A 19186-nucleotide genomic window follows, 5' to 3' on the forward strand; every position below is an offset into this window, starting at 1 on the left:
TTTAACCCCCAACCAACCTCCATGGAACAGCTCTCTCCTTGCAGACAAGGAAACTAAGGCTTAAAGGCATGATAGGTCTTTTTTTTTTTTAACATTTATTTATTTTTGAGAGAGAGAGTGACAGCGTGAGCAGGGGAGGGGCAGAGAGAGAAGGAAACCCCGAATCCAAAGCAGGCTCTAGGCTCTGTCAGCACAGAGCCCCACGCGGGGCTCGAATCCACAAACCACAAGATCATGACCTGAGCTGAAGTCAGACGCTTAACCAACTGAGTTACCCAGGTGCCCCAAGGGCATGACAAGTCTTGCCCAAGGCCCCCAGCTGGGAAGTGACAGGCCAGGACTCAAATCATTCTTACATTCTGGGCAAGAGCTGTGTCATACTATAGCATTGGGCACTCTGTCTGCTGGGGTCTTAGGATTTCTGTTGGGGACCCACCCTCACACTCATCAGACAGCAGAACAGAAGGAGCCATGTAATTGGTTGTGAAACTATATGGACAGATCAGCGAGGCCTGAGTCATCAAGGAGGCTTCTTAGAAGATGAAGTGAGGTTGGGTAAGGCTGGAGGTCATGCCTGATCTGCCACTGTTACCCTGGTCCCTAAGAGGTTCCCAGTCATTATATGCTGAGAGAATGAATGGGCGCAGGTTGCAGGGGGAGGGGGGGAGGGGAGAGGGGAGGGGGGCTTCCTTAGGAGGAAGGCTGCAGGAAGCAATGGGGAAAGAACTGGACCTGAAGGGGCAACCCCCCCCCCCCCTCCCTGTGGCTTAGGCCTGCCACACACCATTTCATTCAAGCCCCTCAACTGTCCCCACTGGGGAGATGTTATATGCCTTGGGGGGAGTCCCTCTGTCCCGGACTCAGTTCCTCCCCTCTTGACAAGCACAGCACCTGGGGGCTTTGACCATGTCAGTGGGTGGGGCCACTGAGATTTGCCCACCCAGAGATCCCTGGGCTTGGGCTAGGTTGTCAGGTTTTGCAAGTAAAAATGCAGGATGTCCAGTTAAATTTGAATTGCAGGTCAACAATGAGTAATTTGTAGTGTAAGTATGTCCCCCGTATTGCATCTATACTTGATGTGGCCACCCTAGCCTTGGGGCTTTGTTAACTGAGAAGAGGCGGGAGGATGGTCTCTCTGGGTGTCGCAGGACAGGGGCCTCCTGACCTCAGACAAAGGCCTGAGACAAAGGCCTGCCAAAGGCCTGAGTACCAGACCCAGCTTGTCACAGCTCTGCTGAGACCCACGAGGCAGACTCTGTCCAGCCACTACCCAGTGTGAGCTGACCAGGCAGACAGCAGGGGCCCTAATTACCAAGTGTGATAACACCTGTTGTGTGCCTGACACTGCTCTGTGTGCCATGCAGAGCCCACGGTGGGAGACTACACTGTCAACGTGTTGGGGTCTGTGTTCTAGATTTGCCTACTGTTTTCTGTGTGTGGCTTCCCCATCTCCTGCCTATATCCTCCAGACCCTTAGACAGCCTTCTGGCTGCCAAATTCTGTCTCCTGCCATCTCATGCCTACCTTACCAGGGCATCCCAACTCATGAATAGCATGCCCTTTTCCTTGAGTCTCCCAATCAAACTTTCTCCAGCTGTTCCCTCATCCATCCATCCATCCATCCACCATCCATCCATCCATCCATCCATCCACCACTCATCCATCCATCCACCCATCTACTCACCATCCATCCATCCATCCACTCATCCATCCATCCATCCATCCACTCATCCATCCATCCATCCATCCATCCACTCATCCATCCATCCACCCATCTACTCACCATCCATCCATCCATCCACTCATCCATCCATCCATCCATCCATCCACTCATCCATCCATCCATCCATCCACTCATCCATCTATCCATCCATCCATCCACTCATCCATCCATCCATCCATCCATCCATAACAAGTATTTGTTGAGGCTTACTATGGGCCACCATAGCAGGCATTTTGATGTATAATACCTCAGTACCAGGAAGGATTAAAAGAATTCTATTTAAATGTGAGTGGCTGACAATAGCCATCAGCTACAATTTCTGGTTAACCGAAGGTCCCGATCTCCTATGTTTAAGCATCAAGTGATCTAGGGAGATATTTTGTAGCCTTGCTTTTACATACCAGCCACTCCTCCAGGGAAGTTCCTGGAGGTGGCTTCAGGCTGTGATAAAATGGGGGCAGGAACACTGTGGGGAGACAGGAGTTCTGTGGGACTTCCACAGTTAGGAGCTGAGCTGGTTCTGTCAAAGGCCTCTTCCTTATCCGGGTGCCCACTCAGGAGGCGTTAGAGCACGGACCCTAGAGGTCCCAGACAGCTGGTGCCTGGCACAGCTCCTGCCCATATGGGTGCTCGGTGTAGACCTGAGACTGTCACTGTACAGAGAAAACCGAGGGCAGAGAGGGGAGGTATCTTGTCCAGGGTCACACAGTTTGCAATTGTTGCTGGGAAGGCGGTACAGACTGTGATAAAGAGTATGGATTTTGTTGTCAGGCACAGTTGATTTGAGGCCTCATCTGCCTATCAACCTCACTGACCTATCTGTAAATAGGAAATCACAGCTCCCTCTTAGACTCCCTCATGAAGGATGCCATGATGAAGTTATAAAGTGCGGGGCACAGGACCTGGCATGGTGCCAGCCTGAACTCCTCAGAGGAGGGTGGACCTTGGTCTCTGTGGAGAGGCTCCCCATAGCCTCACTTGGCCCAAACATGTCCCTTCTGAGCTCTGGGCCTCTCCTCCTCCCTGTGGGAGGGGAGGGCAGGCAGGAGGGGGTCCCGAGGGACAGAGAGCAGAATTCCAACCTCTGGCCAGCTGGCCCTTCCCACGGAGCTGCTGTGGCCGGGTCTACACAACTACCCGGAGAGTAGATTGCTTCCCGCAATTTATGGCCCTGAGTGCCAGGACTGGGCTTGTCACCCGCACAGATTGTGCAATGAGGCTTCGCGTGTGCCCTTCCCCCTGCAGGGGCTTTTATCTGGTTGCCTGGAGGTCAGCACCCGATCTAAGGTGGATGTTCACCATGCAGGTGTTCTGGAGCAGGGAGCGCGTGTCTCCACGAAGATGGGAGCCGGGGAGAACATGAGCTGGCATGTCATGGGGATTAGCAGGAATGATGAAGACTTAGTCTTTAATGACAAGACAGATTTGACTTCCTTTCTGGGAGATAACTCTCTGTAAGCTATGATGGCAGAAAGATAAATCTAGCTAATTCAATAATTTAGAAACAAGTCACTCTTTTTTTTTTTCTAACGCGTTTCCCAAGTAGATTAATTTCTTTTGGAAGAGGAAAGCTCAACTTCTAGTTAATTGCTGAGGCCTCTGCCTTTCCAGCAGAACAATTCACAGGAACAGCTGGTTAGCTCCTGCTGACTGGCTGGGGCTGCAGCGACCACATAGAAAGATAGTAATGAGGAAAGAGAGGCTCTCAGTAAGACGCATAGCAAAGAGTGGTTTTTAAACCCCTAGTAAATCTTTTATAGCGGCAATACCTAGATTGAGAAACAAAGTCAACATTTTGAATTTGTTTGGGAATAAGTAAATGCTAGGGGCTTTTCTGTAGCTTTTAGCAAACAGCTCCAAAGAGAGGAAGGCTTGGGGATGGATGGTACCCAGGCTTTGGAGAGGATTCTAATCGTGTGTTACCCTTATCTGGCACCTTGAGCGAGGACTCGGGAGTCTGACCCTTTTTCTGAGGAGGGATAAATCACTCCATTCTAGTAGTTCTGAATTAAAGATCTCCAGTCCTCCCCTGAATCCTTCACCTGGCCTAGGACTTCAGGTTTTGATCGACTGGATGTCCCAAATGCTTAGGAAGGGGTGGGTATCCATTGAGCTGGCTGTCATTAGTCATTTAGTCCTACATGTGACGGAGACTGTGAGACCTGGTCCTGAGAACAGGATGAGGTCACAGGAGGTGGGGAGAAAACACACGGGCACAGAGGGGCAGAGAAGCACAGAATAGGAAGATGACCCAAGTGCTAAAGATAATCTCCATCTATTTTTGCCATTTACAGTAAGATTCTTTCCATGACCATCAGGAGGCAAGAGTGGTTTTTGTTTTTCCATGTATAGATTAGTGGCACCCTTTGTTTTCCAGTCCAGGTAGACAACAAGTACCAAGGGTCCACAGTGATGTTAGGGCTTGTCAGACTCTGTCCAGCAACACCATCTGTTTAGATAATACTGGAGGCTCACGAGAACAAGTGTCTGATGCTAGCTGACATGCTAGGAAATTGGTCTGCTGTCTGTTCCACATCTCTTCCTGCCTGGCTTTTGAGCACGATCTCCCTGGGGTCAGAGCACCTCTGGGGGCCCCTGACTTTCAATCCTGCCCCTGCTTCGTCTGGGATTTGGCAGGAGGAACGCCTGGTTTAGTCGTCAGCCCTCGTGTTCCCCTCCCCCTGCAATTGCCCCACGTCTCCTGTTATCTGAGGACAAGATCAGCCTTCTAGCCTCTGCTCCTGTGGAACCCCACTTTGCTTGGACTCCTGGGACAGCCTCCTAACCTCCATTCCCACATCTGTCCCTTGCAGCCCATTTTCCACACTACAGGTCTTTTTAAAACCTGAATCAAACATGTCACCCTCCTGGCTTGAACCCCCTCAGTAGCTCCCCGTCACACTTGGAATAAACTCCCATCTCCTTATCATAACCTAGAAGCCGCCACCTAATCTGGCTCCTGCCTCCCTCTCTACCCTCGCGCGGTCTCACTTCTCCCTGCTTATGGCGCTCCACCGGGGCCTCCGGTCTGTTCCAAAGAGGACCCGGCTTCTTTCGGCCTTAGGAATTTGCTCATGCTTGTTCTTCTGCCCGAGATATTCCCCTCCCCTTCCTCCAACTGCCAACCTTTTCCGAGATTGATTCCTTTCCATCCTTCAGGGCATAGTTTAAATGTCACCTCCTAATAGAGACCTTTTTTTGCTACCCAGTCTCAAGGAACTTGTAATGGCACAATTTGTAATTACTGAGTTGTTTGTCTACTGGCTTATTACCTGTCCTCTGAGCTGTTCACCACAGTGTCCCCAGCTGAGCACACCTGAGGGCCTTGTATCTGTCAGAGCAGGCTAGGCTATGCGGCAGTAAACAAACAACTTCCAAATCCTAGTGCCCTCAGACCACAAAGGTTTGTTTATCGGTCATGCTAAATGTCCACCACAGGTTGGCAGGGGGAGCGCTGTGGACATTGTAGGGTCCCAGGCTGATGGAACAGCTATGACCCGAACATTCTCAGCGGCCATACCAAAGAGACAAGAGCGATGGAGGGTCTCGCATTGGCAAATAAGTCCTCTGGTCTCCAAATAATTTATGTGTTACTTCCACTCACAAGTCATTGGTTAGAGCCTCACCCAACACAGGGAGCTAGAAAGTTCAATCCTACCTGGTGCCCAGGAAGGAGAAGTGGAAATATTTGTTAAAAGCAGTAAAGACTCACGCAATACTCAGTAAATACTTTTGAATAGCAAACCTGTTTGCCAGATTATTTTTTTTAACCATTTTTAATGTTTATTCACTTTTGAGAGACAGAGAGAGACAGAGCATGAGTGGGGAGGGGCAGAGAGAGAGGGAGACACAGAATCCGAAGCAGGCTCCAGGCTCTGAGCTGTCAGCGCAGAGCCTGACTCAGAGCTCCAGCTCACCAACCATGAGATCATGACCTGAGCTGAAGTCTGACGCTTCACTGACTTAGCCACCCAGGCGCCCTGCAGTAAATACTTTTGAAGGAGGGAGTGTCTAGAATGTTCTTTCCACAGCTTCGGCCTCTAGAGGTAATCACTATTTAAACTAACATTTGTTGGGGCAACTGGGTGGCTCAGTTGGTTGGGCATACAACTTCCACTCCAGTCATGATCACTCAGTTCGTCAGGCTTTGCACTGGTAGTGCAGAGCCCGCTTCAGATTCTCCATCTCCCTCTCTCTCTGCCCCGCCCCCCCCTCAAAAATAAACACTAGGGGCGCCTGGGTGGCGCAGTCGGTTAAGCGTCCGACTTCAGCCAGGTCACGATCTCGCGGTCCGGGAGTTCGAGCCCCGCGTCGGGCTCTGGGCTGATGGCTCAGAGCCTGGAGCCTGTTTCCGATTCTGTGTCTCCCTCTCTCTCTGCCCCTCCCCAGTTCATGCTCTGTCTCTCTCTGTCCCAAAATAAATAATAAAAACGTTGAAAAAAAAATTAAAAAAAAAAAAACACTAAAAAATATTTTTAAACGGACATTTGTTGAGCACTCACCAAGATCCTAGCACTCCCAAGTTCCTAGTGGAACTACTGCTCCCATTGGGTAGCTAGGGAAACTGAGGCCCACAGAGGTTTAGTCACTTCCTAAAATAACTGCTAGTTATATGGTAGAGTCCTCCTTTGAACCTACGGTTCCCGATTCCAAACCTGTGCACTTAATCATTACTCCATAGGAAGAGGTTTGGGTCTGATTCCCCTTCTAGATTATAAATATTAGAGAGCTTCCTTTTTGAGACACCTCCTCCCTTTCTCCCTTTTAGTACCTAGCAGAGTTTCTCTCATATACTTAGCATGCAAGAAGTCATGCAATGACTTATGAGAAAGATATGAGAAAGATAAAACAATATGTAAGATAGTGTAACACTGGGATATTCTTCTCGTTAAATGTTTTTTGGTAAGCCTGTTACTGAAGACTAAGGTAAAGCTTCTGTGCCTTTTGAGGGAGCTATTGGTGGAGGGCCTGTATGTGTTCGTTGCTTTACACAGCAATCTAATCAAGGCACAAAGCCTCTCATATAATAGACATGTATTCTAATGTATAATTATTAACAAGGAAAGAATTAGCTAGCTGCTGTGGATATCAACCTGAACAAGAGTTTCCATTCCTAGAGATTATACAGGGGGGCATTTGAACAATTGTGATACGGTGTGACCTGCCATGAGGTTTGTGTAGGGGTCAGTGGGGCCACACATCCTGCTGAGCAGGGTTGGAGAGGATTCAGCTCTAGAGAGGGGCGGATAGTTAGGAAAACCAACCCGAGGTGAAGCCCTGTTTGGGTAGAAAACTACAAGTTCCCTGTATTATTTGGAGGACAATGAGGGGGGCAGGTTGTGGGTGAAAAACCTGTCTGTACCCTGCTAGCCCACTGCACTTCCTGCCTCCGGGAACCTGGGGTTAGGATTCGGAACCTTGTATGTGATCTGGATCAAGTTATTACTAGGCATTGGACAAGTAGCCCCATTACAGCTAATGGGATGTCATTTAGCCAAGCGAGTCGTGGCGACAGGCGGAGGTCCCGCTGTCTCAGATGCCCCAGGCCGGCGTCCGGACAGCAGCCTGGACCCTTAGACACTCCCGCGATGCATCGCAATTTTGGTTTTTCTCTATAAGTCCTCCCTACCCTTTTGCTTTCCACTAGTTTGGCCTCACTCTGACCTAAATCCACGACTGGAGCGCCCTCCACCCGCCCACGCCCAGAGTCCCCAGACCAGCTCTACTCCACTGCAGCAGCGGTCACGCGCAGCAAGTCCGGCCGGCCGCCCGCCCGCGGAAAGCAGGAGGAAGTAGAGGTGGGCGGGGCAGGCGTGCCGAGCCCGCCCCTCCCGACTGAGGCGGCCTCTTATTGGCAAACCCTCCTCCCCAGCCTCTGGGCCTCGCTTCGGATTGGCTAATATGCTCTTAGTGGGCGTGGCCTCCAGGGGGAGGGCAAGAGCGGAAGGAAAGCGCGCTCTCCCGGGAGGCGGGGTTGCCTAGGCGACGCCGGGGGCGCGCTCGGGGGTGGGGAAGAAGCCAGAGGCTCAATGACAAATCGGCAGGGGACTGCTGGGGTCCGGCCCCGGGTGGAGGCGAAGGAGAGGGCGGGGCAGGCTTAAGAGCTGCGGGATCGGTGCGGACGGCCGAGGCGGCGCGGGAAGGGTCCCAGGTAAGGGTGCCGGTGCCTCGACAGGCCCGCTCCGGGCGGGGTGGGGCGCGGGCTGGGGAAGTGGGGTGCACCGCCCTGCGCTCGGTGACCGCCTGCCCCCGCGCCCTGCGCGTAGGCTGTGGAGGGAGGCGGAGGGCGACACGGGGTGGTCGGCCCCGTTCGGCCACGGCAGGTCCCCTGGAGAGAGCCTCCCGGCTTCCCAGCCGGCCTGGGGCTGAGGAAATGGGGGCGGCGCCCCAGCCTCTCCCTTTTCGCCGCTCCTTCCCTTTTCCCACAAATGGCCTCTGCTTCCACTTCCTGCCCTTTAGGGCCTCCAGCCCGAGTATGGTCCACTTCCTCAGTACCTTAGTTGCCGCTGTGGGCAGGGTAAGAGCTGTAGTAAGTGTTGCAAAAACTTCCTAGTACCTTAGGAACTTGGACTGAACTGGGGCGGTGCTCCAGAAGTTGTTTGGTCTGTTTGTTTTTGGTCCTGTCTTGCAAGTGAGCGTAGAGTTGTTTCTTTGCCCCCTCCACCCCATCCCGCTCCAGTTCCTTTCTGATAGTAGGACTGCCACCGTCTGTGGCTTTCTAATAGGAAGTACCACGGACTTGAACTGTGTGGCTGGACCAGGCTTCCACTCCTCGTTTCTTGCCCTCTTGCGTTATCCGTGTCGGGGTGGGTTTAGAACTGCTAAGGGCAGAGATAGCTGTTATCCGTGTCGGGGTGGGTTTAGAACTGCTAAGGGCAGAGATAGCTGTGCCCAGGCTGCTTGTTTGAGCAGTGTCCTTTCTGTGCTAATTTACAGATGAATCTTGGAAACATTGGAACTTTGGTATTGTTATCAGGTGAGCCTTCAGGGGAGAAGTTTTTGTTCCTGGTGGACTGCTTTAGAATTGCCCATGGGCTCCTGGGTGGCTCAGATGGTTAAGCATCAGACTTCACCTCAGGTTATGAACTCATGATCTCTGAGTTCGAGCCCCACGTGGGGCTCTGTGTTGACAGCTCAGCAGCCTGGAGCCTGCTTCAGATTCTGTGTCTACCTCTCTTTCTGCCCGTCCCCCACTCTCTCTCTCTCAAAAATAAATATTAAAAAAAAAAATTTAGAATTGCCCATGGAAGAGTCTTGACTGATTGTTCATTTGCGTCCCCTGTGACGTCCCTTTGTAGAACAGAGAACTTTCTGCTTTGGCCTAGCTTTCTAACTTTCTTTCTTTTTAAGTTTTGGAGATGGATAGTGGGCACTGATTGTCAGAGAGTATAGCATATCTTTTAGATGTGCACATGACCTGTGTTCAGCAGAGCAACGAAGATTCTTGGAGGTCAAAGCTCAAAACAGGTGAAGGCAATATTCCCTAAACCTGGAGCAGTGGAATTAGAACGTGGAAGTTCTCAGAAAGGGAGTGACTGGGGAGGTGGTGTCGAATATTGGGAAGAAAAGGAGGGCAAGATGTGAAGACCTAGGTGTGATGCTGGTTTTGAAACTTTATTGGTGGTGGGGTCTTGAGCATGACTTTTCACCTCTGTGTGCTGGGGACCCCATAGCAGTGAAAAGGTGGTAAATAGTTATGCCACCGGTTAGGAGTACACAAAATTGGGCATGTTTAAGGTGTTCTTTGTGGTAGTGGGGGTGGAATGGAGGTAAGGGTGGGAATAAGGCCAGAGATACACATTCCTTACGTGTGGTTTTTTAATTTTTTTTTTAACGTTTACTTATTTTTGAGACAGAGACAGAGCATGAACAGGGGAGGGGCAGAGAGAGAGGGAGACACAGAATCTGAAACAGGCTCCAGGCTCTGAGCTGTCAGCACAGAGCCCGACACGGGGCTCGAACTCACGGACTGTGAGATCATGACCTGAGCTGAAGTCAGACGCTTAACCGACCGAGCCACCCAGGCGCCCCTCCTTATGTGTGGTTTTAGTCCTGTCCCATAGACTGCTTTCTTCTGATCGCATCTGGGTCTTAACTTCCTTTTCTATTCATGGGATTTCCCACTGAAAACAGTGGGTATCTGAGATCTTGGCAAGATTTCCCTAGTGTTAGACGCTTTCCCAGGACTTTGTGAATATGGGACCCAGACACATAGGTAGGGAGACAAGAATTAGAATGCCAGATAGGATCTAAATGGGTGTTGGTGAAAGGTGGAAGAAGTAGAAAAGTTCTGAATTCTTAATTCTGCCTTAATTCTTTAAGGTTCTTGCCTTGGCTGGAGATGGCTCGGGACTCTGGAAATTTGTAAACCAGAGTTGAGGTAATCCTTTGTGCCACATCGCCCAATCCCACAATGCTTCTTTGCATTCAGTTACTAAATCCCTCTCCACTCATGAAATTTATGGAAGTTAGAAACATTGTTGGAAACCTTTTCTGAAAGCTAGATTTGGAGACAGGATAACACCGAAGAGCTGCAGTTTTTGGAAGAGATCTTGGTGAGCTCTTCTGAGGTTCCCAGTGTAACTTGTCTCAAGATGATAAGGCAAGAGTCCCACTTTTCATTGGATCCAGTTGCTTCTGAGCAAATAACGAACCCCTGCTGTTAGATATGCAAGACACTTGAAGAAAATTTTTTTTTTCAAGAGAATGCATGTTGTTGAGAAGTCCGAATCAAAGAAAACAGAGTACCAGAGAAAATGCAATCTTTCCTAATCGTGGGGGAGGTGGGGAAGGAAGAGGAAGGAAATGAACATTTATAGAGTATCTGCTGTCCACTTGGCACCGACCCACTGATCTAAGCAATACCAGATACGTATCTGACCTTGGAGATTTGACCATGAGCTGGTTCCTTTAACTTCTCAGTTCTCTCGGTTACCTAAGAATACAAATATGGGCGTATATATGTACATATTCTTAGAGGTTTCAAAACGGAGAACCCAGTAGGCAAGAGGGTGTATGAGCTTTTGGATGGGTGAGAGTGGGGAGAAACATGATGAGAATGTGGATGTGGAAAGTCAAGGAGGGAAGGTATTTCAAGTTTATGTTACTCTAAAAAAAAAAAAAGGGAATGCTTATAATTTTTGTGAGTGTTCCCTATGGTGGTTGTAGATGACTCTTTGGGGAGTTTGTGCTTTTTGAAAACAATTGAAATCTGAATGCAGAGAGTGGTGCCATTAATTGATAATTAATTGATACTTGATTAATTGACATTGTTGTCATTGTTGCTTTTGCCAGTGCTTTGTGGGCATCTTATATATAGTGTGTACATGTATTTTCTTCACGTAATGGCATGACTTGAAGGAAATATAGTGGTTTGGTCCTGTGTGGCTGGCTACCTCTAAAGTTCATCTGTCTTGAATGAATTTTCTACTGCTGTATAATAAATTAGCCCAAATGTAACAGCTTAAATGGACAGACGTTTATTGTCTCAAACAGTTTCTGAAATTCAGGAATCCGGGAGCAGCTTGGTTGGGTGATTCTGGCTCAGGGTCTCTTCGGAGGTTGGAGTCATCTGATGGCTTGACTGGGGATGGAGAATCTGCTTCCAGGGTGACTCACTCTCCTGGCTGCTGGCTGGAAGCTTGAGTGCCCCACCATGAGGGCCTCTTTGTAGGACTCTTCACAACGTGGTGACTAAGTTTCTCCCCAGAGCAAGTGATCTGAGAGAGGGAGAGAGAGAAAGAGGACAGTCAAGATGGAAGGTGTGATACCTTTGTATCTAATCTTGGAGGTGACAGACGTACCCTCACTTCTACTGACACATGGACCAAACCTGGTACAATGTGGGAGGGAACTATACAAGGAGAGCTTGAGGACCCTGGACATTCTTGGAGGCTACCAGATTTCCTTTTGAAGGTTTAGACCAGACATTATTGAGCAAATCTTTGTCTCATATGCTTACCAAAGTATGTATGATGGGAGAATAAAATGCAGCCAGGGTGTTTACCATTTTAGAAACTTTTAATATTTTACTTTTAACTTTATGTTCTTTCTTCTGTTTTTTCATTGTCAGATGCTAGAATTAATTAGCCAAATATGCAGTAGCTTTGGAAATTAGAAATTTAAATCTAGCTGATCCTTAAACCAAATGGAACAGCTGAGTTTTTTTTTTTAACCCTAAAACAAATTGGTAAAAAAAAAAAAAAATTATTGCCAAAATGATCTCCTTGATGAACAGCTTAAAATTAGTCATTAATCATCTGTGTATTTTTAAAAATAAAATTCACTGGCAAAGGAACTTAAAAAATCTTAAAAAACCTAATCTGTGCCCCTGTCATCCAATTATTATAAATCTTTGGGCAATATGTATTTGGCCAGCAATTTTTTATTTCTCTTTTTAAAACCTAATACCTTTAAATTTTTTTTAATGTTTATTTATTATTGAGAGACGGAGCATGAGCATGGGAGGGGCAGAGAGAGGGGGAGACAAGGAATGTGAAGCAGACTCCAGGCTCTGAGCTGTCAGCACAGAGCCCAACGGGGGGCTTGAACTCACAAGCCACGAGATCATGACCTGAGCTGAAGTCGGGTGCTTAACTGACTATACCACCCAGGTGCCCCAAAACGTAATACCTTTTTTTTTTTTTAATTTTTTTAACGTTTATTTATTTTTGAGACAGAGAGAGACAGAGCATGAACAGGGGAGGGTCAGAGAGAGGGAGACACAGAATCTGAAACAGGCTCCAGGCTCTGAGCCATCAGCACAGAGCCTGATGCAGGGCTTGAACTCATGAACCGTGAGATCATGACCTGAGCCGAAGTCGGATGCTTAACCGACTGAGCCACCCAGGCGCCCCTAATACCTTTTAATATCTACCTGGATGGGAGGACTTTATTCTTTTAGCTTCTAGATGAAATCTCCCAAAGTGTCTATCGGTGGAGAGAAGAGGCATCCTGAGCCTGAAGCCTGATTCAGTGATTTCTAAGTTCCCTTCCAGCTCGAAAACTTCTCTTCTGTGATTCTAGTATTTTCATATGACAAATATCCTTTGCACAAAGCATATTTGGAATGAGGGGTTTCACAAGTCATGTTAAATTGTAACTTCAGAAAACTAAGTGTGGTGAGAATGGCTTTTGTTCAGTCCGGCCCAGTTGAAGGTTGCTTGAGTGGTCATGAGGCCGCCTGGAAACTCAGCAAAGCTGGCATTTCCTTTCTTCCTGTTTTGGCCCTTTTCCCATCCACTGCCCTAATTTGTGAGCTAGTATCTTTCTTTTCTTTCATCCTACCTCTCCTGGCATCCCCCCCTCCTTCCTTCCACCCCAGTCTGCCAGTAACAACAGGAAAGGACTGGTGGACTGTCGTCCAGTGTGGATTAGCTGATCCTGTTATCAGTAGTGGACGTAGTCATTGTGGGACCTCTACTCATACTTGTGTGTTAAGCCTTTTTAAAAATCTAAAATTACATGTGCTCATTCATTAAGTGCTGCCATTTTTAACTTCTAGAGGGGTTCTGGACCCAATTGCAAGGCTGTACGTGTGTGTGGTTCCCCCCCACACCACTGTGCAGTTCTCTGACACCAGCTGGGTGTCTACATTTTAACTCAGTTCTGACACTGTCTACGTGGAGACGGCATCAGATTCCACAGATTAAGGGTCTGGCCCCCAGGACCACGCTCTACTTCAGATGCCAGGCGCAAGCCCAGATCGTTCCCTGTGCTTCTGACCGACTCACTGCGAAACCAGAGGTGCCCGTGACCCCCTGCCTGGGTTGTTTAATGTGCTAGCGCAGCTCACAGAACTCAGCAAACCCACTTATTCATGAGATCAGGGATTTATTACAGGGGTATTAAAGGAGACAAATCAAGAGCCAGATGAAGAGCTACGTAGGGTGAGGCATTGAACTAAGGAGCTTCTGGCCTCATGGGGTTGGGGGCCCACACGTGGCACGTGGTTCCCTGAGCTGGAAGCTCTCCACACCTCCTTTTGGGATTTTGTGGAGGCTTCATTACAGAGACATGATTGATGAAATCACTGCCCCGTAGCCCCTTCCCTTCTCAGCAGGCCCTTCCCTTCCCAGGAGGTCAGGGGGGTGGGACTGGAACTTCCAACCCCCTGTCCAAGGTGGGTTCCTCTGGCAACCAGCGCCCATACTTAGGTGGTCTAAAGGTCACCTCATTAGCACAAACCTAGTTGTGGTGGGAAGGTCATGTTATGAATAACACGACACCCATTCCGCCTTTTTGGCTCTGAGGCTTTTCAGGAACTGAGGACAAGAGACTTAAATATTACAACAAAAGATGTTCCTGTTGCTCTTTGCATTCAGGAAATTCCAAGGGTTTGGGGAGCTGCGAGACAGAAACTGGATGAAGACTAAATATACATGAGAAATACATTTTGGCCATCTGAAGGAGCAAGTGTGTATTTCTTATAAATCACAGCGTCACAGCCTCCTAAATAGTTCTAAAGTCTAGCCACTTTCCCCGTCTCCACTGTCATCCTCTTAGGCCCCCGTTGTCTCTGGTCTGGCCTGCTGTACCTCCCACATCTGCTCTTGGCCCCTCTGGTTTCCCGTACTTTAACTGGAGTGATCTTTCCAACATGCAGGACTAATTATGTCACCCCTTTGCTGGAAGCACTTCAGTGGCCTTCCATTGCCCTCATTGGAAAGTCTGCAGTCTCTACAGTGCTGGGCCTGCGGGGTCTCAAATGATTTGGCCCTTTCCTTCCCAGTGTAGTATCGGCTCATACCAGACCCTACCTCTTTCTTTCCGCTCCGGGCAGCCACGGGGGTCTTCTTCGGTCACTTGACTGTGTCTTGCTTGCTTCCTGTTGCTTCAGGTCTTCCTAAAAGCAATACAAGAAGGGAGCAGAGCACGTGAAAGGAATCCTAGGTAGGAAAGCACTTGGCCCGCTCGTGGAACTGAAAGAAGGCAAAGCTGGCCAGGGAGAGGTTGGTGAATAGTGGCTTTGGATTTTATTCATGGGGCGCCATAAAGGGCTTTATGCCCACTTTTATTTGCGGTTTTGGAAAACTCACAGTAGGGGCTGTGTGAAAAATAGATTGAAGAGGGGCTAAAGTGGCCACGATAAGCCACTTTGAAAGGGGTTTTGGAGAGGGAACCAGTAGAATCGGTCACGAACTGAGTTGGGGGAGAGGCAAGGGGAATCCAAGATGACTCTCAGGTTTTGGCTTTAGTAATAGCTTGGGCACAACTAGTCACTTGAGTTACTACTAGGCACAACTACTCACTTGAGTAACTACTACTAATAGTGGAGATGGAAAAGATTTGAAGCAGGGAAAGAAGAATCGAGAGTTCTATTTTGGGAATGTTAAGCTTGAGATTCTCACAGGACAGCCACGTGGGGAGAGATGGCAGTTTGGCAGAGGGAAAGGAGTCTGGAGGTCAGGAGAATTGTCTAGGCTGCATTTTAGAAGTTTGGGAGTGGCATGTAGGGCTGCAGGAATGGATGAGGTCACTGAAGGGGAGTGTAGGGGCGGGAAGACGGAGCTCTGAGGAGGACTGACATTTAGGAGCCAGGTAGAGGAGGAAGACCTGGCCTAAGAGAGAGAGACAGAATGCAAGCAGGGGAGGGGCAGAGAGAGAGGGAGACACAGAATCCGAAGCAGGCTCCGAGCTGTCAGCACAGAGCCTGATGCTGAGCTCCAACCCTTGAACCGTGAGATCATGACCTGAGCCGAAGTCGGACGCTCAATGGACCGAGCCACCCAGGCGCCCCAGGAAGAGAACAGTTTTTATTGGAGTTTGCAACGTGGGGTTTAGGGGTGACCCTGACCAGCCCAGTGTCCGGAAGTTATGCTGGGGGAGGGAGCCGCGCTGGAAGGGAATTTGTAAATGAAGTAGGGAGGAAAGGAAACACAGGGCCTTGTCGTGCAGAGTGGGACCCTTGGGCCAGGACCGATCTGGGAGTTGGTAGGCAGTGCAGACTCTTGGGCTCCCCTCTAGACCTACGGAATCAGAATATAAATTTTAACAAGATTCCCAGGTAATTACAAGTTTGAGAAGCATTGGTATAGATAACCAGGGCTACAGGGAAATTGTGTCACTAGCTGGGGGGGACAGATGGCGATCACAGGGGTGTGTGTGTTTAAGATGAAGATTCAGTCGACCAACCGCGTCTGTATGCTGTTGGGGATGATCCCCTACAGAGGTAAAGACTGATTAATGAGGCAGGAAAAAGGGGACAGCGACAGGAATGCTGTTCTTGGGTAGGGGGGTAGGGACGCATGGAGCAAAGCCTGTGTGGAGTGCTTGGCTTTGCTACGAGCAGGAGTGTGCTCTTCGTGCAGCGGGAGACAGGGAGGAGGTGGGTAACGATGCTGGTAGGTTTGTAGATTTGGCGCAGGAGCAATGAGGGAGTTTGTGCCTGATGGCTTGTGTTTGGGAAAAGTGAGGTAAGGTCATCGGTAGAGCGTGAGCTTAGGGAGGGCATAGGGGAGAATCAGTAAAATTTCTAGGCAGCGAATGCCCGTTCCTGGTTTGGGGTCGTTAAGTGCATTTAACATGAAGTTTCGTAAGGCTGGCTGCAAGGGTCTCTTTCCCTCTCCAGCAGCGTTGATGTTGATGCGTGCTGGGTGCTGGGGCTGGAAAGGAGTGAAAGGGGCCAGGGCGGGACAGTACCAGCGAGAGGGCTTTCATAATGTGAGATCTAAGCTCCTGAAGGAGGGAGGTGGGGCCCGGGGAGGTAAGGCACAGAAAGAAAGTGCTAGAGGCCAGTGCTTGCAAGTAACCATCAGGCGGGGAACCGCGGTGGTAGTAGCAGCAGCTACTGGGGTTTAGCAGCAGCTACTGGGGTTATTTACGTGAGTCCGAGCCCCAGCCAGAAGGAAGGAGGCCGAGGCTGGAGACATGTTGGAGGCAGCCGTCTCTGAGGCTGACGTGCCGGGCACAAGCACAGCAGTGTTAGGTAGGAGGAAGGAAAGGGTTTTTGGAGAAGAGGAGGACAAGGACTTGGGAGAGGCCGAGCTCTGTGGCAAGTTGTCCAAATGGGCACAGGAGTCACTAAGGGGGATAACAGGAGAAAGGGGTCGAAGGGAAGTCTGTGAACCAGAAGCAAATACCACCAATAGATGAGGGCAATGAGGACGTCCATAGATGACCTGAGGGCAACAGGGTGGGGGGGAAGCTGATGGCCAGAGACTTGAAGATAAGGGGCTTTTGCAAGAGGAAGGAGGGGAGTATTGGAGGAAGGATGAAAGTGACAAGTGGGAGGGAGGAAGGACACTTATTTCTTCCTGGCCCTGAGGCACATGGCAGGAGAGGAAGATAGTATCTACTTAAGATATGGTGTCCCCAGGGCACAGCAAAGTCTCAGGGAAAGCTAAAAGCTAGTGGAAACTTCTTGGAAGAGGTGGGGGGTCTTGAAGAGTTGGTTGGTGTTCTCCTGGTTGTGGAGGGTGGGGGAAAGGAGTCCTTTCAGAGGAAGGCGGAAGTCCTGTTTTTCCTCTCTAGTTACCCCAAGATAGGCGGGGCAGGTGTTCAGGCCGGGTGGTAGAGAGACTCACCCAGTCATATTGTGATCTGGTCCTCTTCCCTCCCAGTGTGGTGTCGTGGCAGGTGTCACCTCCGCTGGCAGAGGACTGAGTCTCTGCAAAGAAGGCTCCCCTATTCTCGTCCTTCTTTAAGGACCAGCAGCTTATCCCACCTTCGAATAGGTTTGGCTGGTAGGCCAGTGTCTTTCTCAGGACTTTCTAGACTGTCAGAATGATGTTCAAAAGTCAGTTAAGTGCCTACCCAGAGCCGGGTATTTTCTCACGTAATGTAACAACCCCAAGGATACAGACCCCTGTGTGTTTTATGGATGAGGGTGAGGCCAAGGAAAGCAACTTAACTAAGGGCATTAGCTTCCCACAGACAGACTCCAAACTTCAAGTTGACTGTTTTTTCTCACACTGTAGTTGGTATATAACTACTTTAAAAAATTGTGGTAGGGGCGCTTGGGTGGCTCAGTTGGTTAAGCATCTGACTTTGGCTCAGGTCACGATCTCGCCATCTGTGTGTTCAAGCCCCGCGTCGGGCTCTGTGCTGACAGCTCGGAGCCTGGAGCCTGCTTTGGATTCTGTGTCTCCCTCTCTCTCTGCTCCTCCCCTGCTTGTGCTCTATCTCTCTCTTAAAAATAAATGAACATTAAAAAAAATTAAGGAATTGTGGTAAAATATACATAACATAAGATCTGTCATTTTAGCAATTATTTTAAAAGGAAGCTCTATACCCAAGGTGGGGCTCAAACTCGCAACCATAAGATCAAGAGCCACATGCCCTACTGACTGAGCCAGCCAGGCACCTCTCCATCATTTTAGTGATTAAAAAAAATTTTTTTAATGTTTATTTATTTTTGAGAGAGAGAGAGACAGAGACAGAGGTCAGATCATGACCTGAGCCGAAGTCAGATGCTTAACCAACAGAGCCACCCAGGTGCCCTTGCAAAACATTTTTAATTATCCCATTCTGCAACTCTATGCTCATAAAATACTAACTCCCATCTTCTCCTTCCCTGGCTCCTGGCAACCACTATTCCTCTTTCCATCTCTATGAATTGACTCTTCTAGGTACCTCACGTAAGTGGAATCATATAGTATTTGCCCTTTTGTGTCTGGCGTATTCGACTTAGCCTGATGTCTTCAAGGTTTATCTGCATTGTAGCTTCTGCCAGGATTAAATTCCCTTTTAAGACTGAATAGTATTCTGTTGTACGGATGTACCACATTTTGTTTTCCATTCATTCATCAGTGGACACTTGGACTGCTTTCACTTTTGACTGTTGTGAATAGTGCTGCGGTGACCGTGGGCGTACAAATCTGTGCAAGTCCCTGCTTTCAGTTTCTGGGGGTATGTTTGGGGGGGTATGTAGTAAGTGCTTTCTGTCGTGTATTTCCTCCTCGAACTTGTGCCGTAGTTGCCTGTGCCTCTCTCTCCTTAATGAGCTTTCTGATCCATAGTTCTGTGTCAGTGATAAAAATTCCAGTATTTCACACCATGTTTGAAGGTCTTCCCCACCCTACCCTAGTCCCCTGATGGAGCAGCCTAGTGTCACGGCTCCAAGAGTAGGCTCTGCAGCCAGACTGCTGGGCTTACCGTCCCAGCCCGCCACAGACTAGTTAAATGACCCAGCAAATTCTACACACTCGAGTGCGTGCGATACACTAGCAGATGCCGTACAGGTGGAAATAGTAGTAGAACGTCTCTAAGCAGGATTGATTTGGGAGAGTAGTTCAGAACAGGGACATGTATGCTAGTTCCAAATTTGACCTTCTGCGACTAGAGACATGCAGTGGTTCTAGTGTCTCCGAGGCTGCCTTTGCGGGTGGAAGGAGCTGGAGTCTGGATAAATTGGTAGACCTCTCCAAGGCCAGAGCAATCCCCAGGTTCCATTGGGGATGAGTGTATAGTGGGAGAAGACTTTGTTTCAGAAATAACTGTATACTTTAAAAAAAAAAAAATCAG

At 49.1% G+C, this 19186-nt stretch overlaps 1 protein-coding gene across 1 annotated transcript in view; it reads left to right on the forward strand.

Annotated features, from left to right (window-relative positions):
• The first annotated feature begins 7740 nt into the window (after positions 1–7740).
• RALB (RAS like proto-oncogene B) overlaps positions 7741–19186 on the forward strand; it is a 42943-nt gene continuing 31497 nt past the window's right edge. The window contains exon 1 of the mRNA XM_047082687.1: positions 7741–7874. The gene's annotated coding sequence lies outside the window, so the exon portion shown is untranslated. The remainder of the gene's footprint in view (positions 7875–19186) is intronic.

This window comes from Lynx rufus, unplaced genomic scaffold (assembly GCF_022079265.1).
Source record: "Lynx rufus isolate CCGP_SWC_20201006 ecotype Redwood Valley unplaced genomic scaffold, mLynRuf1.p SCAF_2, whole genome shotgun sequence".
Classification (NCBI taxonomy): domain Eukaryota; kingdom Metazoa; phylum Chordata; class Mammalia; order Carnivora; family Felidae; genus Lynx; species Lynx rufus.